The sequence below is a fragment of the Megalops cyprinoides genome, chromosome 17, assembly GCF_013368585.1.
Source record: "Megalops cyprinoides isolate fMegCyp1 chromosome 17, fMegCyp1.pri, whole genome shotgun sequence".
NCBI lineage: Eukaryota > Metazoa > Chordata > Actinopteri > Elopiformes > Megalopidae > Megalops > Megalops cyprinoides.
In genome coordinates, this window is record NC_050599.1 from 29,465,584 (window position 1) to 29,489,169 (window position 23,586).

Below are 23,586 nucleotides of genomic sequence, written 5' to 3' on the forward strand. Positions count from 1 at the left end.
GCGGTTTCCGTACTGTGGTGAGGCCTAAATCCAGACTGAAAAACTTCCAAAACGTTGTTAGAGTGTAACAATTCACAGAGTTGCTTTGATACTGCTTTTTCCAGAATTTTTGAGAGGAATGGAAGGTTCGAGATGGGCCTGTAGTTTGACAGGTCATTGGGATCAAGATTGGGCTTTTTCAAAATAGGCTTGATAACTGCTACTTTGAAGGGCTGAGGTACGTGTCCAGACGTAAGGGAGGCATTGATAAGATTTAATAGCGGTGTGCCAATTGCAGGCAGTAGCTGTTTTAGGAAGCCAGTTGGTATGGGGTCAAGTTAGCTGGTAGAGTTATTAGATGAATTGATAAAAGAAGAAAAGCCGCTAAATTCAATGGGTATGAAAGAGTCAAAGCGTGAGGCGGGCCTAATAGACATACCTACATAATCTGGAACGGGACTGGCCAGGCAGGAGGCAGAAGTCGATGAGAATTTTTGTATTGTGTCTCTTACCTTTAAGATTTTACTATCAAAGTTCATGAAATCATTGCTACTATAAATTGCTGGTATGGTAGGGTTAACTAATGCAGGACTCTTGGTTAATCTGGCGATAGTGCTAAACAGGTACCTAGGATTGCCCTTGTTTCTCTCAATAAGGGTAAATTATTATTAAAAAAAGAAAACTTGGATCTGGTAGCTGTGAGGGCATGCTTGTAGGTTAGGAGACTTTCCTTCCATGCAAGAAGAAAAACCTGTAATTTGGTGGAGCGCCATTTTCTTTTGAGTTTTTGCGTAGCTTCGAGTATGGTTGTTATACCAAGGTGCTAGCTTCTTGTCTGTGATTTTCTTCCTTTTGAGGGGAGCAACGGCATCCAGAGTTTTACGCAAAGTAGAGTCAATACTGTCCGCAAGTAGGTTAATTTCAGTTGAGCTAGGGTTTGAACATAAACTAGAGGAGATTTTGTTGTGCAGGTAGTATGATGTAGGGAGGTCATCGATAAAGGCATTTGCTGTAAGAGAGCAAAACGTGCGCCTAGAAGAAAATCTAGGCTCCGAGTATGTGAAGCACATTAGTGGTAAATTGAAAGAGATGAGATAGTGGTCGGATAACACAGGATTGTGTGGCATAATTTCCACCTGGTTAATATCTGCTCAATGTGTGAGGACCAAATCTAGAGTATGGTTGCGGTAATGTGTGGGTTTGTCCACAGCTTGATAGAGTCCAATGGGTTCGATGATGGACAAAAATGCTGTTCTGAACGGGTCATGTTCATTATCCATATGCACATTAAAGTCGCCTACTATCACAGCTTTTTCTGTATTGACAACCAGGTCAGATAAAAAGTTGGCAAATTCCGATAAGAAAACACTGTAAGGGCCAGGTGGCCTGTAAACTATTACAAGGGTAAATATATGAAATGCAGTCTTGTCAGGATTTGCAAAGGTAAGTACTAACAGTTCAAACGAATGGAAGTTATAGCCAGGTTTAAGGTTGGCACAGAGTTTGGAGCTGTGTACAGCAGCAACGCCGCCACCTCTACCAGTAGGTTGAGGGACCTGGTGATTACAGTAACTGGGAGGAGTTGATTCATTGAGAGCAACAAAGTCATTAGGTTTAAGCCATGTTTCAGTCAGGCATAAGATATCAAATTGGTGATCAGTAATCAATTCATTTATTAATATAGCTTTAGGTTGTAGCGATCTGATATTTATTAACCCAATCTTAAGGACCATTTGTCTACAGGTAGTACTTTCAGGTTTGTCAAACTTAATTTTTATCAAATTATCAACACAAATGCCCCTACTGGATGTTTTTAAGAAGTTTGGGACCGAGGGTCATGGAACAGACACTGTCTCTATGGGATGGACTTTAAGTGGTGGTTCCAGGGAAAAAGCAGACATCTGTGTAGGACAGAAAGTCTGCTGCCTGGCCTTGGCCCTGATAAGTCAAGGTTTAGAGGGATTCAGACTATGAACCATGTTTCTAAAGATGATAGCTGCACCCTCCCTCGTGGGGTGGACCCCATCTCGTTTTAAAAGACCAGGCCTCCAAACCCCTGTCTAAAACTCCCCACACATCAAGCCTTCCTCTCTGGCATCTCCCCCAATTAAGCCTTGCAACCCTCCTAAATACCTGCCCGGCGCCCTAATCAGGAACAAGGAGCAGCTGCGAGCCCGCACTCCAGCCGAAGCCGCCGCCCAAAAGCCAATCAAACAATTATTCACTCTGCCCTAGAATGCGTGCTCCCGGCGCCCCACCAATTTACCTCCAGGGAATCCAGCCCAGCCAATTAACTCTGTCAGGACTCCTAACATACACATACATGCTCTGGATAAATGCTGGATGAAAATGTAATGTTGAATAAGTGATGATACAGCATAAAGGGAGAGAAATGAATGGAATAAGGAGCACAAGTCAGAGATTTTTTAGTGTTGGCTCATGCTCATTTGCAGTAGCGGACACCATGAGGAGTGGTAGGTGGAGGAAAGTGGAACTCTGGGAGTAATGCCTTATGAGCACCTGTGGATGCACCAGACTAACCTGTGGACACTGGAGTGAGATATGCAGGATGTCTTATCTCTCAGAATCAGCGCCAGGTTGCCCAGGTAATCCCTACACTGAATTTCAGTACTCTCCAGCAGGTACCTGGGACAGAGCCCTCTTCAGCATAAAAACTCAGAATTGTGTTTTTTTGGCCATACCCTCTTTTCTACAAATTCAACGTACTGTGACATTAGGATTAAATAAACAAATCAAAGAGCTGTCTACCATTGTTTTCTCACATGAAGTAACTATGAAAAAATGCTGACTGCATTCTTAAATTTTAATCCCTATAGGATTAAAAATATGTGACATATTTTAAGTGAATGAAGAATTTAGACCGCATTTACCTTACCCTTTTTCCTTGCATTTTCCTGTTTTTATGATGGATTGTTTTCTGCATTCCACAAACAACAGGCTTCCGCAAAGCAAAGTAGATGTTTGTGTTTGTGAGCATGGACAGAATGAAATGCTCCCCTGGCAGCACATAAGATTACGGCCTCAGGATATTTACTCCTGAAGATGTGACCATCTCCTTGCTTTCAAGGCCGGATTCCAAGTGTCTTCTTTTTTAAATTATCCATCTACAGTTGATGGAAACTGCTGAGGTCTGCAAAATAATGCACAAGAGCATTTTATGAGGATGGCTGGAATATGTCCTGCCTTTGAATGAATATAGAATATCATCAACTCCGCAGCTGTGTGTCTGCGTGTGTGTGAGAGATTTTTGGAATTTCGTGACACATAGCCATTATTGTTCAGAATGCCTCTGACCAATGTTCCAAAATAACACTTAAATAAACTGCTGGCTCATCATGTAACCCTTTATTTTTCTTTTTTGGAATTTCATACCTTTTTCTTCATGTTTTAAGTGCAAGTGAATCCTTCATGAACCAAATGTTTATTCTCTCTTTGCCTCAGAAAATAAGTCTATTGCATAAAGTGAAGGAACACTGTGCTGGTGAAGACTGTGCTGTTACTGTGGCTGGTATGCAAACAGACAGTCCAGGAGAACATCCTCTGTCCCAGGCATTTTCTGCTGCTGTTCCATTATCCATTGGAGAACACTTTGGTAGGAGCACACACGTTCAGGCACAATGACTGGATGGTAGTAGCTTCCATTTGGTGCCTGCTTCTTTCTGCAACTTTCTTAAGAAAAATCCCAGAATTCCAGGGTAGCGTAATTGCAAAAACGTACCTGTCTAAAGCAGTGCTTACCCCTCTTACAGTAAATATTCTCATGGTGGTATGGGTGGATCTTCAGGCTCACCTCACCAATAGAATTAGGAGGCAGGGATCCTGGTGCATTAGCCTCCACACTAAAGATACTGTGTTTGGTGTCTGTTTGTGCTTGCACATGCATCTGTCCAGCTGCTGCTTACAGTAGCATGACAGCAGTAAACACCATCACTCTGTATTTAATCTAAAAGTATATTTAGCCTCATACTATCTAAACTGAAGCCACACCAAAGAATGACCTCAAATGTATTGAAGCCCAGTCCCCAGTAACCACGGGGACAAGGGTAAGCATCATATGGATTGCATGGGAAAAAAGAAGAGATTGATAGCTTCCTCCACGTCAACTCGCTGGCCGGAGATGACAGACCAGATGAAGGCTCTGAAGGAAGCTGCCCTGGATTTTCATTTCCTGGACTAAGCATGCCCAGTGACTCCTGATTTCTGGCTAGAGAATGGTGTATAATTCACTACACCCTGTCATTGTGCTGTCCACAGTGATTTATACAAGTCAGTGTGGAAATGATTGAGTGGAAATCATCCATGCTGTGCAGTACATTCCTGCTATTCTTACCAGCAAAGGAAATGGGAGATTGTGCTCTGCAATATTAATATCAGGGCTGCCAATAATGCCACTAACCACCACAGAAACTGTCCAATATATGGAGCCATTTGACTTCACCTGTCTCACTACTGTCCGTTTTCAGAAAAGACAAGACATTTATGACTCATGAATGAACTTCTCCCCTATTGACAGCACAAACAGTTCATACTGTACAGCAAAGAAAACAACTGTATAATAATATTTATAATAGTGACAATAATAGTATTGGTATTATTTTCAAAATGAATTTCCTTGTAATAAGTGACTTTTTGACAATTGTTCAGGTAAATGGTACAGTTAGACATCAGTGCTATTCCAGGGTCCATGGTCCTGTCCATGCTGAAAGCTGATCATGTGGAGAATGAAAGCCATTGTGAGATCACCATTTGAACAAGTTGAAAGTTTGCCTGAAGCACAGCTTTTCATGGCCTACCCACGGCCAAAGGTCATGGTAAACTAATTGTGATACACTCCCTGACAATTACACAAGCCCTCAGAGGCATGCGAAATTTTAGGGAGACTTGTGAAATCCATAAAAGCAAACATTGACTGTCATGTCAGTAGCAGAGAGGACAGCAAAATTCCATCTCACAGTTCTTTACCTGTTTCATCATGGTTGAATAAAAATGAATAAAAATGAACCCACCCTACAGTATTTTTTAAATTTGTGTCCGAATGAAATTCTCTTATAGTATAATCAATGGAAATTTACTTGCAGCATGTTTTGTCCACCATGACAGATTACATCACATGTCTGCACCAGTCTGGTGTGTTGAACATTTTGCCAGACCATGGTGACCTGTCTTAAAACTCTCAAGCTTCAGAACTAAGCCAGATAATCTGTAGGTTGCAGTCCATGGGCCATATGTTTAGCATGGCATGGCTTGTTTCTGTGGAAGTTCTGGAAGTTTTCAAATCCATAATGTAAATTTCATGAAACTGAATGTTAAATTTATAGGAGAGCAGTACATGCTCATGTGACATGCCCATAACTATCTGTCCTGCAGAAATGCTGCTATAAACAGAGGAGCAGCAGAATCAATTACATCCTGTATTCCCCGAGCGACAATTTTTAAGTGCAAAGCTGAGAGTTTCTCTCATGAATCACAATACTTCTGCTAAATGATCTGAGGAAGACAGAATTTGTGGTTACAGTAAACAAAGTGGCCAGTTAAAGGCTGCAGTTTGGGGTTCCTTTGGTTGGCAAACACGTGACCTGCTCATCAGAATGTGCTTGGTTAGTGCTCTTCCTCCCTCCACCCTTCATCATTTTTCTTTAGCATAGAACCCACCTCATTTTCCACAAATCGCTTCCACATCGATTACACAGTAATCAGTAGTTACCTAGCATCATTAACGGTGCCATTGTAGGTCGATGTAGCTACAGCAGAACATACTTTCTGTTGCATGGATATGTGCATGAATTTTAGATTCTTACCAAAAGTGGGGAATTGTATTTTTATCTTTTTACATGCAGTTTCCGGCCTACCGGTGTAGTTAGCCGGCTAAGTTGCTACCGTTGAGTTCGTGATTAGTGATTGGTACTGTAGAGATGAATGAGGACAGAAACGACAACATCAGTATTCCCAAAGAAGTCCCATTCACCTTGTCTCACTTTACCATCAGTGGAAATGTTCAGTTTAACGTGAATTATAACGCTAGGTAGGCTAATCTTAAGAAGGCTACAGAGTTTACGTTGCTATGGACGCAATTCCAACCGTAGAATCTAACAGACTATTTTTTAGCGGAAGCAATAAAATCATTTTTAAATCAATAAAATCATTTTTAAATCAATATTTTGAGTCAAATTATTGATTTCTTTAGTAAGTAGCTGTGTAATAAGCGGATAATGTACAGCTTCGCATCGGGGTCCTGCATCACCCTGTCGGGGTTTATTTCGCAATAATGACCGGCTCGCTGTACATTATCCCTTACTTAGAACAGTCTATTATCTTGTCAAGACAACGGACCAGGAATACAGACAGAATACTTTAAACTTTAATATATATATATTGTGTTGAGTAACATGAAAGACATTTTGCTCGGTTAGTTAGCTTGCTAATGCAATGTAACAGATAGCAGTTGATAAGAGGTTTTTAATTCCTTCTCTCTCATGCTTTCGCATTTAAATAAGGTAAGGTGAAGTTATGGTGTGTATTAGGCTTTCGGTTGTTTGTTTTTAAACTTTTTCTTATTTTTTTTTTTATTTTTTTTTTTTTTTTTATATAAATTTTTTTTTTTTTTTTTTTTTTTTTCATTTTTTGGCAAAACTGTTATTGTATCATCCACATATAGCAAAATTCCCCCTCCCTTTTTTTCCCTTTCTTACCATATCCATGTAACGCTTACCTAAAATTAATAACCAATGTGTACAATATGTAATCACTGGTAGTGAATTAGATTTTATTGTCTTTTTTGGACTTTTGTGGGTTTATGCATACCTATCATTTTCACAGAAGTGGGTGGAGGTGGGTGCCCTGACGAGGCACTCAACTGATGTTGATGTCACGGATTTGCGATGGGGAGGGATACGGACAGAGGCATGTTCCTGCTGTCCTTGGGTGGGTGATTTCTGAGGGGGTACTGTTATTTTCCCTGTTTGGGAATTCTTTTGGGTTGGGAAGGTGGGACAATGGTGATACCCCGAGATGTATGCTCCCTTCTGTTCTCTTATTTCACACTTACTATAGCATTTCACCTTGTGGTATGTTATTTTGTATATGCTCTTTTAATGGCTTCACTTTTGGAGACTTATCCTTGACAGTGTATTTGAATTTCGACTCCCATGACTAGCATATCTATCTTGAGCTGGAATTTGAATGGTTTAAATGGGCAGTATAAGCACACTCGCTTTTTTGGACTTACTACATAGAAAGAGGATAGACGTGGCCCTCATTCAAGAAACACACTTAAAAAGGATGACACCACTAGATTAAATAACAGATTTTACTCTGTAGTAGCATCATCTTCTGGAGGACATAAAACTAAAGGTGTAGCTCTCTTACAAAGGAGAAACCTACAAGTTATGATACTGGGTACATGGGGAGGCTAGCGTATTTGAAAGTGTCCATCTGTGGGAGTAAGATTGCCTTTATTTCAGTATATGCCCCTACTTCACCTAATGAACAGTTTTTCTCTAATCTATCTAAGAATTTAATGGATCTGGCTGAATTTGAGTTAATTCTGGGAGCGGATATGAATGCAGTTCTGAACCTTATAATCAATAGATCTCCGGCCCAAGAAATGCATTCCCAAAATACAGCAACGGCAGCTCTTAAGCAGTGTGTTTCTGATTTATGCTTAACAGACAGTTGGCATTTGCTTAACTCTTCCACTAGTGCTTATACCTTTTTTCAGCAAGACACACATCATACTCAAGAATTGATTTCATATTCGCATCACAAACCCTTACCCCCTCAATTAAAACATTGGAAGTGGTACCCATGTCCTTGTCTGATCACCATGCTAGTTCATGTCAAATTACTTTAACCAGCCAGTCTAAACATGCCCCTCGCTGGCATTTCAACCTGACACTGCAAGAGAATTCTGAGTTTTGCGCACAGTTTGAAGAAAACTGGAAGAATTTTTAGAATTTAACATTGGCTCAGTTACAGATCCCCATATTCTCTGGGATGCCGTTAAGGGATTTATTAGAAATAATTGCATTGCCTTTGCCTCTAAGCTTAATAAATCACACCTTAGTAGAATTACAGAGCTGGAATCCAAACTGGCATCACTAGAAAACTCGCAACAGCTATCATTTTCTGTTTCCATTGCACTGGAACTGGAGCTGATAAAGAAAGAATTAAACTCCTTACTTAGACGTCATGCAGAATTTCTCATACACAAGACAAGACGATATTATTATTTCAATGGCAGTAGACCCAGTCACCTTCTGGCACTCAAACTTCGTCAAGAGGAGCGCTTCGTGAATATTCCAGCTATTAAATCTTCACATGGGCACCTGTTGACTGACCCAAAACAGATAAACTCTGCTTTCTGTTCTATTTATTCTAATCTGTATAGCTCCGATGTCAACTGCGACTCAAGGATTTATGCATCTTTTCTTCAGACGCTTAACTTGCCTTATCTCTCCTCGGTTGATTCTGGAAAGTTAGCTGAACCCATTACATTGGAGGAATTATGGGAAGCTTGTAAAGAAATGAACAAAAAGAAATCCCCTGGCATGGACGGTCTTTATCTTATCTGTCTTTTTGGGCAAAACTTGGTCCTCTTATGCAGGCAATGATTAATTTTGCTATTGACAAAGGTTCCCTCAAGAGAGATGTCAATACAGCTGGTATATCCCTACTATTAAAAAAGACAAGACCCTACAGATTGCAAATTATTGACCTTTGTCCCTGATTGGCTTTGATGTTAAATTATTTGCTAAAGTACTTTCGCGACGTCTTGAATTGTTTATGACTGAACTGGTGCACTGTGATCAAACTGACTTTATTAAATCCCGTTCTGCTTCTGATAGTATCAGGTGTTTGTTACATATCGTCCACGCAGCCACAGATATTCCTTCTGCATGCTCACTTTTGTCCTTAGATGCCGAGAAGGCTTTTGGTTGCTTGGAGTGGGAATATCTGTGGTCTGTGTTACAGCATTTAGGTTTGGGCCCAAGGTACATTAATATGGTGAAGGTTCTTTACTCTAACCCCTCTGTGACGGTTCTCACTGGCAGTACCTATTCTACCCAGTTCCCTATTTCCAGAGGTACACGTCAAGGCTGCCCCATATCACCATTATTATTTGCCTTATCTCTTGATCCGCTCGCACAGGCCATTCGCCAGTCAATTTTTTCCACACCTATTTCCGTTAAGGGGGCTTTACACCACATTTCATTGTATGCCGATGACATTCTGTTGTACATTCAAAACACAAATTCTCTCCAACCTATTCTGAATTTATTTGATAGTTTCAGCTCATTCTCCAGTTACAAAATTAATTGGAGTAAATCAGCTCTTCCCCCTTTGAACTTTCCCCCTCATACAGTAAAATTACCATCTAGAATACCTGTGGTCAGCCATTTTAAATACTGTACCTTGGCATTGACATTTATCCCTCTCTGCACAGCATTGTGACTAATTAGTTCAATGATTCATTTAACATATATATATATATATATATATATATATATACATATATATATATATAATTATATTATATAATAATATATATGGAATAATAAACGCCCTCGTATTAAACTCTCCACACTACAGCGCGAAAAGGCTAAAGGGGGGTTGGCTTTTCCTAACCATAAATACTATCACTACTCCTTTGTACTGCGGGCACTATCTGTCTGGTTTAACGCTAGTACCCAGGTAGCTTGGCATCCTATTGAAGAATCTTTAGTTACTCCTTACAGGTTACAAGATCTGATTTATGTAAATGTACCCATTAAACAATGTAGAATGCACTTTGGCCCAATCATATCTCATCTAATCTCAACCTGGTGTATAATGGAAAAACTTACCAAATCTCAGACAAAATGGCACTCTCATTCTCCCCTCTTCTATAATCACAATCTGCTTTCTGGAAATATCCCCTTTTTTCCACATTGATTCACGCATTCCAGGTGAAATATGATCTTCCAGGGACTTCCTTTTTCATTTATCCATGTCTTCGCTCCGCGTTACGTGCTTATGGTGTCCCTTGGGGGGTGATATTACCGAAACACCCTTTCCATGATTTGCTGAATGCCAGGGCCAAGTCTAAATCTTCTGCTTCAACTCTCTACACCACCCTTTTGAGAGCTCTAGGTGTCCTATTAGTCTGGAGTAGAGACCTGAATATGAGGGACGAGCTACTTTACTTTATGGAATAATATTGCTTTAGCTTCTAAAAACCCAAACCATCAAGAAATTCACTTAAAGTTTTTTTACAGTGTTTATATGACTCCTCTAAAGCGTTTCCAACTGCAGTTGGTTCCCACTCCTCTATGCCCATTGTGCTCCCAGGATGCTACTGGTACTTTCCTTCATACATTCTAGGATTGCCCAGAAGTAAAGGTTTTCTGGATTCGAATGTGCTCAACTTTATCTGTAATACTTCGCCAAACCATCCCTTTGCTAACTAGGCTAAAGGCTAACTAGGCTAAAGGCTAACAGCAGACTTGCTCTTCCGACACTCTTTCTGGCAAATGTCCAATCGTTGGACAATAAGATGGACCTAATGTGACTCTGATTGAGCACCTACAGAGAGATGCGGAACTGCTGTGTATTTTTCCTGACGGAGACATGGCTTAACAACAACATGCCGGACTCAGCTTACCAGATCGAGGGGCTACTACTCTTCCGAGTGGACCAAAACCACCTGTCGGGGAAAACTCGTGGAGGAGGACTCTGTATTTACATCAACAAGCGCTGGTGCACAAACTGCAGTCCAGTGAGCAGCCATTGTTCTGAGTCAGTAGAGTATTTATCGCTGAAATGCCGTCCGTTTTACCTGCCCTGGGAGTTCACAGTTGTGTATATGGTAGCTGTTTACATCCCCCCGAGCGCTAACATTAGCATGGCACTCAGGGAGCTACATGATTACATCATCTGTGAGCTCCAGACAAAACACCCGGAAGCTTTCATCCTGGTAGCAGGGGACTTTAACCAGGCTAAACTCACGGACATTTTGCCATGCTTTCTCCAGCATGTTTCCATAGCGACCAGGGGCAATAGCATGGTGGACCACGTTTACACGGTGGTGTCCCACCCCCACCTCGGCTTCTCTAACCACACCTCCCTCCTGCTGGTTCCCACACATCGTCCTGTGCTCAAAGACAACAAGCCCACACGGAAGACCATCACTGTGTGGTCTATTGGAGCCATTTTTATGCTCCAGGACTGTTTCGAGTGCACCAACTGGCAGGTATTCAGAGAAGCAGCAACCCACGAGGGCAGGGTGGATCTGGAAGACTATGCTTCATCTGTGTGTGGATACATCAGCAAGTGTATTGATGATGTCACCATAAAAAGGGAGATAACCATCCGTCCTAGCCAGAAACCCTGGCTAAATGGAGAGGTGCAGTCTCTTTTAAGGGTATGGGACTCAGCCTTCCAGTCTGGAGATCCAGTGACACTGAGAGCAGCAAGGAGGAAACTGGATGTAGCCATCAAAAGGGCAAAGGTGACCTATGCCCAAAGGATACAGGGTCATTTTGCCACCAATGACCCCCGAAGCATGTGGAAGGGTATAAAGAGCATCACGGATTACAAAAGGAGGGATGCTGATTGTCCTTGAGATCCATCACTGCCTGATGCTCTGAATACCTTCTATGCCCGCTTCGAGTCATCCAACTCCTCCCACAGCACCAGGTTTACAGTCCCTCCTCCCCTTTTCATTGGAGGAGAAGCTGTGGAGCTGGTGAGCACAGCCAAATACTTGGGTCTGCATATATCCAATGACCTTACATGGGCCACAAACACAGCCAGCATCATTAAGAAGGCTCACCAACGCCTGTATTTTATGAGAAAGCTGAAGCAGGCCGGCCTCAGTGCTGCTGTGCTGACTTCCTTTTACCGGTGTGTGGTGAAGAGCATCCTGACAACCTCTGTAACTGTCTGGTACGGCAACTGCTCTGTGGCTGACAAGAAGGCGCTGCAAATCTGCTCAAAAATGACCAACAGCAGCCTCCCTTCTTTGGAGGACATTTACAACAGCAGATGCAGAACCAGAGCAACGAACATGATGATGGACCCCACCCACCCAGCCCATGAACTGTTCACCCTCCTCCCCTCAGGCAGAAGGCTGGGTAGCCTCAGAGCTCAGACAACAAGGCTGATGTGCAGCTTCTTCCCTGAGGCTGTGAGGCTCATGAACTCGGTGCCATAAGTTGTCCTCTGCACTACTGCACTTTATCCCAAAACGCTGCTTGTTTTTTAATAATGTGTTTTAGTTATTATATGATTTTAGGTTTCGATTTTTTTTTTTTGCTTAGGTTATTTATCTATTTATTATTATCTATTTTAAACGCTGGTCCTGGGAAACAGTTTTCGTTCTTTGTGTTTTTAACATGTCGAATGACAAATATAGAACCTTGAACCTTGATCCCTTGTTCCCCTTCAATTTTGTTACTCAGTGATGACTCCACTCTAAAGTAGACACTTGATCAAAAAAGAAACTGGCTAGCTGCCCTTACTGCTGCAAAAAAGTTACTGATATTCCACTGGGAGCCACCTCACGCACTCCCTGGGACTCAATGGATGTTGACATTACTAGACATCATTTATATGCGGCGGCAGTGTAGCATAGTGGTTAAGGAGCAGGACTCGTAACCGAAAGGTTTGATCCCCGCTGGGACACTGCTGCTGTACCCTTGGGCAAGGTACTTAACCCACAATTGCCTCAGTAAATATCCAGCTGTATAAATGGATAACATTGTAAAGAACTGTAACCTATGTAAGTTACTTTGGATAAAGGCGTCTGCCAAATGAATAAATGTAAATGTATATGGAGCGGTCAACAGCTCACATTCATGGTGCAAAAAGAAAAACTAGTTGCTTGGGAAAAAGCTGTTACATTAGTGAAGTCTCTCTTACTGATGCAGCTATAATTTTGAGATTTCTTATTCCATATACAACATCCATATGAATACTACAATGATATTGATATTTCAAATATGTAAAATCTACAACTTTCTGATGCATACTGAACTGTGAATTTTTTTTTAGTTATATATATATATATATATATATATATATATATATATATATATATATATATATATATATGTTTATATTATTTTGTAAATGAGGAATCACCATTGTTGGTTCATTCGGTGGCAGGGAATGGGATGTTTTGTTTGTACTAAACATTGTATTGATGTCTATTGATATTTGTTAAAAAACAGAAAAACATTTGATCACAAAAATAATACATTTTTCTCCTCTTTATCAACATGTGCATTTTTAGAAGTGGGGAAAGGAGTAACTCTGACTCATGACTTAAGGTGCGCCACTTTCCCACAAATAGTATATACAGCTCATATGACTCTCGATATACAGCACAATACAAGCTGCCCTCTTTAGATAATCTATTAGAATTGTTTTGACCCTATTTTCTTAAAATATACCTTTTAATACTGTGGGTGGTTGCCATAAAACACTGCTTTGGGTCAGAGTAGTGCTCACAGGTGTTCTGCTGAGGGGGTGTGTCAGTAACACTCCCCCCTACACACACAGACACAGCAAAAATAAAGCATTCTCTACTCTCCCGGAAGGTATGCTGCCTGTGTTACAAGGTCAATGACCACGTGTTTTTTCCAGCCAGAGCATCATGTGGCACAGCGCTGCTAGCCATGGTAAGAATGCCTCTGATATTAGCATGCTGCTACTTCAATCGACATTTCGGATTTCGTATATTTTCATTTATTTTTTCAGCCACATTTTACAAACACAAGATTTTTTTTCTTACAGTTATCTTCATAACATGTAAAAGATATCAAAACAAGACAAAAAAAGATTACACAAGTGAATTTTGATATTTTTGTGCAATAGTGGTCACCCTGCTGCATAGACGCAGTGCATTTTAATCACTGGAATAACTATAGCATTGAACCATGAAGCTGAGAGAGAAGTGAGCTGGACCTTTTTGCTGAGTCACAGAGGGAGGATGAAAGCTGAGAGCCTTCAGTGTAGGGCCCTACATGCAGTCTTGCATTTGTAGTTCACTGTAAAACAGAAGAGGCAGAGAAATGGGATCCGTGCAGCAGGATGCAAGGCCTATTGCACAGAGATAAACTCACCACACCTGCCACAGGCATGGAGCAGAGCATTTAGCATGGGGGCTATGAGTTCTTCTGACTCACACACATTTCTGTGTGAATGATCATTTCTACTAAATGAAATACCAGAGATTATGTTCCCTACACCCTTTCTTTGACTCACTCCCTCACAGACTCAATCACTCATTCACTATCTTACTTTCCCACTAACACTCTGCCTCACTGACTCACTCAGGGGCTTAGAGACAGACTAAGTGGGTAACAACAGTACCTTCCTTTACAACTAGATGGCAGAAGGCATTGATGAGGGTGTTCACTGAAGTAGTGACAGTCTGGTCAACAGTCTCAACAATAGGGTACACACTAGCAACATTCCCATCCTGGAAGTGACAGTAGACTGACAAACGAGACTGACAGACGACATCTTAACATGCTGTCTCACATATCTGAACTGGAGAGCAGGGAGCGCCAAAGTGATTCTTCTCACTTTTTATTTGAAAAATGGATGGAAATACTGAGTAAGCTAAGAAACCCTGCAAATGTTTCAGTTACATAATGTTTTCTGTTGCAACTGAGCGTATGCCAGCCATGCATGACCATCTCAGAGAGCACTGTACACCCACCAACACTTGCTGTGTTACCAGCACAAAGGGTCTCTCTCTTTCCCTCTCTCCTTCTACCCCTCCCCCCATCTCTCTCTCATCAGGCTATACATATGAGAGGAGTAACAAACATGCTTAGATGTTTCTCAGAGTACATGACTTTGGGAAAGCTAATGTGATTAATGTGAATTCATGATATAGCATGCTATTTTGCACTGTGTGGTTGTGCGCAGCACAGTCAGACTAGAGCAGTCTGTGTCAACTGAGTCGATTCCAAATGAAACTTGTCGGGTGGTGTCAATTACCTGCAGAGGTCCTGTATGCAACAGTAGTTTGGAAGAAATGGCTTGTACAATGCATTTAGTTTGCAGCCTTTTCACAACACAGCCTCATTAGCCTTCAAGCATTTGAGTTTAGTTATCAGTTACACAATCAGAGGCAATCTGCTTTATGTCACAGCTAGGATTAGAGACCCCGCAGCCCCAATGGCGGGATCAGGGTGGAGGACAGCCCTGCATAAGGTGCACAGCAGTCGCATTTTTCAGAGGAGATCCCTATGTAATGCTGTAGTGCCCAAAGTGGTGTGTCATGGGAGTAGGCTGGGGCAGCCCGCTGAAAGAGTGCAGCACGGTGGTGTAAAGAGCACCAATCTGCTTTCAAAGATTTTCCCAAAGCTTGTGATTACAAAGCTAATCATTTCCATTCCTCTGAGAAAGGACTGTTGTTGGGGGAAGGGCGGCATGAACAGTTACACAACTGTAACAATCCTCTTGCACCCTCTCCCATGCATGGGGCTGTATGAGGAGGAAGGTCACTCACCCATGCAGATCAGAAAGACAGCACTGATGTAGACAGAGGGAGCATTGCAGGTCCCCTTCAACCAAGTGACAAGATTTGTTATTTCAAAAGCTCTGAGAGCAATTTGAACCTCTTTAAATCTGTTAGAGTACACTAAGTCTAAAATCCATCGCTGTTATTGCTGGAAAGGTGTGCTGAGTCCTGCGGTCTTGTGGTTATTCTGAAATTTCCCTCACAGCCACAGAGAAGTAAGGACCAAATACTGAGTTTAGTACACAATGATGGGTGGCATTGTATTACCCATAAGAAGGTAATTAGGATTGTGGAAATCAATTGTAATTGACATCAGTCATGAATGGTTTGCAAAGTGAAATAACTCAAGCATGTCAGAGAGCAATTTATTTTGATATTTCGATGTAATTTATTTTGCAGGTGTGGCAGGAGAAGCAGAGAACAGCCTGAGACTGTTTTGATGAGCTGTCATGCCAATTTTATTTAAGGATCCACTATTAGCAGATGATTACTTTTTTCCTTTTATTACACCTAATGTTGAATTAGCATTAGCTTCAAGCATCATGTACTCATTTTATAATGCGAAATCAGCTGTTGGTGGATGATTATTCTCATTATACTAGGTGAAGATAATTTCTCCTTTTCATTAACTGCACTAGCATACCTTAATGCCATGCTGTAGACTGTACCTGCAGAAGTCCACCTCATGGTACAGGGAGTAGCAGAGGGGGCAGACATGTGCTGTGTGAGCCTACTTCTGTCCAGACAAAGGAAAACACAAGACAGAGCATAATGCTGCTTCAATTCTTTTTGAGACCTGGATACAACATAATTCTTCAACGCAAAGGAAAATATTACCATCATGGAAAGCTATGGGTCTATCCCTAGATTGGATAATTACCCACACATCATGATGAGTTTATCTACGTAAATACACCTTTAAGTGTATGAAAATAGAATACCTGTCTCACAGATGGCACACTGGGTATATTTGCCCTCAGACTGAGCTGTCATATGACCCAGAGCACTGTAGCCCTTAAGCAAGCTCAGAGACTACCTCTTCCTGTGCTAAGTTAAAGTAAGCAGAGATTACAATGGAAACAAACACCATTGCTCTGCCATTGTCTTCCAATGCAAAATGTGGTCCCAGTGCATAAATGCTTTAAATGTGCATAAGCAGCACATTCAGCACCACCACACTCATTTTTTTGTATATTTGTCATGTGTAGGAGCAGGCCTGGCACCAGGAGAAAATCCAGAGAGGTACATTTGCAATCCACGGGGAGCACAAAAAGTCTTAAAAAACTTTTTGTGCAAAAAAACCCACTAAACTAAGGACTGCTTCTCAATAGTGATATGCCATAGCCACCAACTAAGACGTCACAATGCCATAATGTGTGCAGACACATTGCTAAACTAGCGTTATACCAAATACTAATACATACATACAATTAGAAATGTGCTTAATAATGCTCTCAATACACATGTTCAGGTAACAGCACCAGTCAAGGCAGCTTAACATTATCTTACCTTCATTCAGTAGAGCTGCAAGTGCCTTGTTGTTGAACTGAACCTCCTAAACTACCTCTCCTTCCATTCATGGCAAAATTTCCATGTTAGGTTCTTCTCGAATGCCAGCTGAATTATGGCTTTCCGTGGATGCAACACACTCCTTCAATGTTGGCTGAATACATTGGTCAATGTGGAGAATGAGTTTTCACACCTTGCAGTAGAGTGTGAATGTGAGTCCATGTTTCAATGCGGTCAGCACCGGCAGCATGGCTGCGAGAGGATGGGAGAATCTTTGCACTAATTTCAGTAGGGTCAATTTTTTCGCCTTTCGTCTTTGCCAATGGTTTTGGCTTGTAGCAACAAACTATTCTGATTCCACTGACTAAACTGATTCCACTAACTCTGTCTTTGAGAAATCCAGCAATGGTTTTACCTTTTCCACATCCAGAAAGTTTGTGGCTTCCTGGATCTAGTGCATACAATGCATCTTTTGACATTGCGTTCTCTGAGATGCTTCCTAATCTTTCCAAGCACAGCATATACGGTGCTGAAAAACAACCTTTTGTATTCGCTAATTCATCATGTTGGCCTACTGGACCTTCAACTGTGTACTGTTGTAATGTTTTGCTTACAATCCATCTTCACTTATGGCCCATCAACATGTCCATATCTCTGCTTTGTCTCCACAGTTCTGCAAATTCTGTGTAATTTTTCGCAACGTTTCAACACACTCGTAGGCACTCCAAATGACTTTCCAACCAGTGTGCAGGTCTGCGTCTTTGGCCTGAAGCAGCTTGTTTGGAGGATCTTGGAGCCCCAAAATTCTGTGAACCATGCTGGCCAAGAATTTGAAGATTGGCTCTGTCATTGCTTTGATTAAGCCAGCAGCTTCAATTCTGATATTTGTGCCATCTGATCGAGTACTTTCAATTACAATGAGCAACTCAAAAATGCTGTCAAATGATTTTAAAATGACAGATACAGTGACAAGGTGGCCAGTCCATCTCTGATCGAGTATTCAGTGTGTCACCTGTATAATGGGCAGCTACAGTGGGCTTCCTCATGAACTTGTACATGCAGTTGCACACACTGAAAAAGTCCTCGACTGCAGCCTCTGAAAACACAGAGTGCACAACGAGCAGTTGCGACTGTTGGTTAAAATAGTGAATGTTGGGCACCTCTTGGTTCAACTCTTTCTGCATAAGCTTTTGTACACCACCATGTTCACCTGACATTATGCTTGCTCCATTGTAACCCTGACAGAGAATTTTTGCTGTGCTAAGTCTTGCGTTTGTAAGCTCTGTGATGACTACATTTGTAAGTGCTATTGCATCACATTCTTTACTGGTTACCATTGCTAACAACCTCTCCTGGACTGCATTGCTCTCATCTAGGTAGCGAATGACAATCGCAATGTTTTTGCATTCCTTAGGATCCTTTGTGTCGCCAGCTTTCAACGTGAACCATGAATCTCCAACTTCTTTCTTTCTAACTTTCTTTGGTCACTACCTCGCTCATTAGCCCAATAATTTCTTTTTGTATATCATGTGATGTAGAGGTGGCATTTTGGGGAATTGTTTGAAACGCATTTGCCAGCTTAGTGTCTTTCTTCAGGGTGTATTCACATAAAGACAGAAAAGTCCACTCTGTGTCTGGCCCTTGGTTTCAGTTGAGTCAAAGATGGATGAAAAGATAAAGTGAGTTTGCCATGTAATTTTCATACAGATTGCTATTTGACACATTCAAAACAATCATGCAGAGTTTCATGATGATAGTTTGTCAAATGTCAAATAAAATTTCAGGAGCCCTTAAACTGATTTAACTATGACTTTGTCACCCACTCTTACACTCACACCTATGGGCCTAATAGCATGTCCAATTGACATTACCTGAATGTGTTTGGAAAGTTGCAGAGAACCAGAATACTCAGAGGAAACCCACATGAACAGAGGTACAAGGTACAAACTGAACGCAGACGCACCCCGAACTTGAAACCATATTGTTAGGGAGTAATGCTACCCATTTGCACCACCATACTGCCCCCACTACATATATGTCAAGTTTAAACATAAGCAGTGCCATAAAATGCAGTGTGCCTTCTTGGGACATTGCAGTAAGAAGTGCCAATGCTGTTGAAGGAGTGCAATTTCTGGGTAGTTAAAAAAATCCAAAATCGTAGGAAAAATGACAGAGAACATACCATATTAGCTGATTATACTAACATGTCCCTGATTAGAAAAGACCCCCCATAAAACACACTGACTAAAACAAGATATGCTATCTTTTAAATTAAATTATCACATTAAAATAAAAATAAAATGTAATCACATTTTCAAATGAATAAGTTATTTAAATAAAAATAAAAATAAACTAGTCTACTGGGATTTCCAATACCACTGAACAATCTCAGATAAACGCCGCTATCTGCTGTTGTTAATGTATAATGACATTAAAAAGTCTAGGCATCCCATGCATCCCATGCATGAATGCATCTTCAGACCAAGATCTTTGAATATTATATAAAGAAAGTTGCTACGTTAAAAGATGTGGCCGCAGTAGGAAAATGAATTTGGTGGGTGTGGCCTCTATTTATATAATGAGCTATAACTCCTGAATACAAGGTCCAATCATCACCAAACTTGAGATCCCTTATGTACAGGTGAGTCGAGCCTACCAAATTTGGGGTAAATCCGTCCATAGGTGGCACTATAGCAAATAAATGGTCATAACTCCTAAAGGTCTTGCCCAATCAAGTTCAAATTTTGCACGCTGTGTCTTGGTCAAAGGTCCTAATAATGTCTCAAAGGACAAGTTTTGCATACTGCATGTTGGCCAGGGCTCCTATGAAAATCTACAAGTATAAGTTGATAGCTTCAACAAGACAGCCGCTATCAGCCAATCAAATTTCAGCAGCCCTTAAACTGACTTAACTATGACCTATCATCATGAAACTTGGCAGGTAGGTTCCTATCATCACTCACTACTAACGTTAGAAAAATGATCCCGATCGGCCAGATGGTGGCGCTATAGGAAGCAACAATGTATTTTGGCCTATAACTGTTGAACCGTTTGGCCTAGAGTCAAAATTCTTTTTCCCCCTGATTCCCTGGCTCCACATGAACAAAAAAGCCTCTTGGACCAAAATGATGCGCCATATTTTCCGTCATTTTGTATTTTATGTAAAACCTTTAAAATCTATCTCCTCTTAGATGGTTTGTCCGATTTGCACCAAATTTGGTACACAGCATCTTCAGACCAAGATCTTTAATGTCAGTATAAAGAAAGTTGCTACGTTAAATGATGTGGACGCAGTGAACCAATGAGGTATGTGGGCATGACCTATATTTATATAATGCGTAATAACTCCTGAATGCAATGGCCAATCGTCACCAAACTTGAGATCTCTCATCTACAGTCCATTAGACTCAATCCTACCAAATTTGGTATAAATCCGTCCATAGGTGGCGCTACAGCAAACAAATGGTCATAACTCCAAAAATCAACTTGATCAACATGAAATGTTGAATGCTGTGTCTTGGTCAAAGGTCCTCATAAAGTCTTTAAGTACAAGTTGATAGCACAAACAAGATGGCCGCCATCAGCCAATCAAATTTCAGCAGCACTTATACTGACTCAACTATGACTATCATCATGAAACTTTGCATGACTGTTTTGGATGTGTCAAATAGCAATCTGTACGAAAATTACAATTTACTTTCCACCACTCCCCCAGTCAAAAACTACACTTTGCTACAGTCCAAACGGCTACACCAAGATCAACATTCATTGACCCAGACACCTAGACTCTAGACATCTTTCACTGACCTGAGGTGGCAAAAATCATTTGGGTTCTTGTAATGGCAAACATTCTTGCATATAATACATGTATTTCACAATGGTAAAAAAGACCTATTTAACATTTACATTACATGTCACATTTACATGAGAACTGATATCTATAGGACAATAGTTTAGTTTAGTTCAGTATATTTACAAAGTTTGGTGTAAATCCATGAATGGGTGGCACTATAGCAAAGAATTGGCCATATCTCCTAACCCAATTCCCTTACAAAGTTAGAATTTTGTATACTGCATCTTGGTCAAAGGTCCTGATAAAGTCTTCAAGGACAAGTTGATGACTCAGAAACAATGGCAGCCATCACCCTTTCAATTTTCGGCTGATCTGCTTGGACCCCGTAATCGCCGCTTGAGGATACATTTATTATTATTATTATTATTATTATTATTATAGCTCTAACTCCGCCTAAACCATTCATGCTACAGACACCAAACCAATGCTAAATCAACCGGCTCGTTCACCATTGGTGTGCTTGTACTTTTATGCAGATTCTCACGATGCATTTGGTTCAGCTCTGTGATGAATGGTTTTTGAGTTATGATCTGAAATATTTACGTGTTCAGCTGTCGCTCTAAGTCAAGTGCACACATTCCTCTGTCTCCTTGCAGCACCAGACACAGAGGAAGGGGGGAGGGAGATGGCAACTCCAATGCAAATTTGCACGTATGGTCAATAATGCAAACAGGCAACCACATTTCCTCACAGGAAATACACAGAAATCTAGTTAGTGTGGTTGCCCGAAGGGCTGTTTAAAAAACGACATACGTCTGCGTAAAAAATATACTGTTCAAAGCCGGGAATAGAATATCTTTCTCATTCTTTCTGTCAACAGCTATGCACACCTGTGCCTGATTGGTTGCTTGAGAACATTTCAAATTAACTGTCACTTGACACCAGCTGTCTCTGATTGACTCCATTGCAACAATTTAAATATCAAATGTTAAACTGGTCAGAGTGAGGGGATATCTCAAAGGCTGCATCTGAATATTCAGTATGCACTAACTTCGGTTAAGTACGTACTACCTGGCCGTTACTGTAGTACGTACTATTGAGTATGCGAGCGAGTAGTAAGGACACAGTTCGGACGTAGTCCGCCGTCGTCTTACCTGTTCTTTGACCCAGATGTTTAAATGTTTACATGTTTTAAAAATCAGTAAGCACACCTTCAGGCAACCACACTACTAATAAGCCACACAAAAACAGTAGTGTTCTTGACCTTTGGTCAGCTACACTAATTAAATAACAATTAAATTAAAGAACAAAATAAAATTAATAAAATAACAATTTTATTCACAAATTCACATGTAATAAATGTATATATGTAGACACCAGGATATAAAGACACAACTGGGGTTGCACTGATTTAGATCTAGGACTCTCAGCTCTGTTTCACTGTCACTGAAAAGGAATACGGACTGTTGTGTCTCTGAATAAGTGCTGTATCGCAGTCCAAACCATTCAAAACAGCAAGGTAGCTGTCCAAAATTATAGATCTGGGTAGAGTAGTTGCTGCAGTCCGTGGAGTGTCAGGTGAAACGTCCCACACCCTCAGTGGGAAAAGAATTCAGGCATAAGCCTCTACAGCAGCCACTGTGACATCACATCATTTCATTTGCATTTCAGCTGCTATGCTTCAATTTCAAAGACCAAACATCCAACATAGTGGCCATTTTCTCAGCAGACCTAATTAATAATTACTCAGAAAAGTCCAATAATGACTTCCTTACTCTAAGGTGTACATTAGAGTCCTGCTGAGTCATTCTGAAAGATTACTGACCTTCCATTTAGCTCTGTCTCAGGAAAGCACAAATGTTTGTCTTAATGAGGCCTCTTCAAAACATATTAGAGCAACTGTTGTGTAAGATGAAAAATTAACATTGTTAAAGTCATAAGCAATTGTATTAATTACAGTAACACTACCACTGTAGGTCTGTATGTACACACAAAAAAGCACTGCCAATTTGCATGCACTTATTTAAATTATACAGACAAACGCTGCCAAATATACACTTGCGTCTTTGTTATTTTTAACTTGCGTGTTATGAATGACTTTAAAAGCCTGTAATTTTACCACTTGGCAGTCCATTCACTTAGAAGTGGAGCATTTGGAAATGAAAGGCTTTTTGCTGGTGACCACAAAAAATCTCTCACATTTTCTTCATTACAATGTTTCTTCTTGGCAGTTCAGGAGGCGTTGTATTACGAGGCCAGGACCTAGTAAGGCTTTTAGGGGCTTGCTGGAAAACCAGCGTTAATGGCGTAAAACAAACTGTTGTATGACTTTTTTGTGCTGCCTTATAAGAGGCCATTGATTGTACAGTTCTGTCAAATCATTTAAGAGATGCATTCATTCTGTTTCATGTTCAGCAAAACAGTATCTAATGAACGTGATCATTTGTTGACGTTACAGCAGCACAGCTCATGTTAAAAAGGACTGGATTTTACTATTGCAAGAGTTTGTGTTTCATCAGCTTGAATGGTATAGTTGATTGTAATTGGTAACAGTTGAAATGTCTGTAAATAAAGAGGCGCCTGTATGCAGTTTGACGGCTCCACCTCAGCCAAGGGGCAGAGTTATGTGATCCTATGAGGACGACGGTGGTTGCTGGTCTGGGATCACCCCCAGCCATGGACAAGGTATGTTGTCCTGTGAGGATGCTAGTTGTGTCTGTTCTGGGACCCTTACTGCTATGAGAGAGAAGCTAAAATCCTGTTGTGAGGG

The 23,586-nt window shown here is 40.9% G+C and overlaps 1 pseudogene; it reads left to right on the top strand.

The window, feature by feature from the left end:
• Positions 1-10,621: 10,621 nt before the first annotated feature.
• The window catches only part of LOC118791864, a 68,433-nt pseudogene continuing 55,468 nt past the window's right edge, over positions 10,622-23,586 (top strand).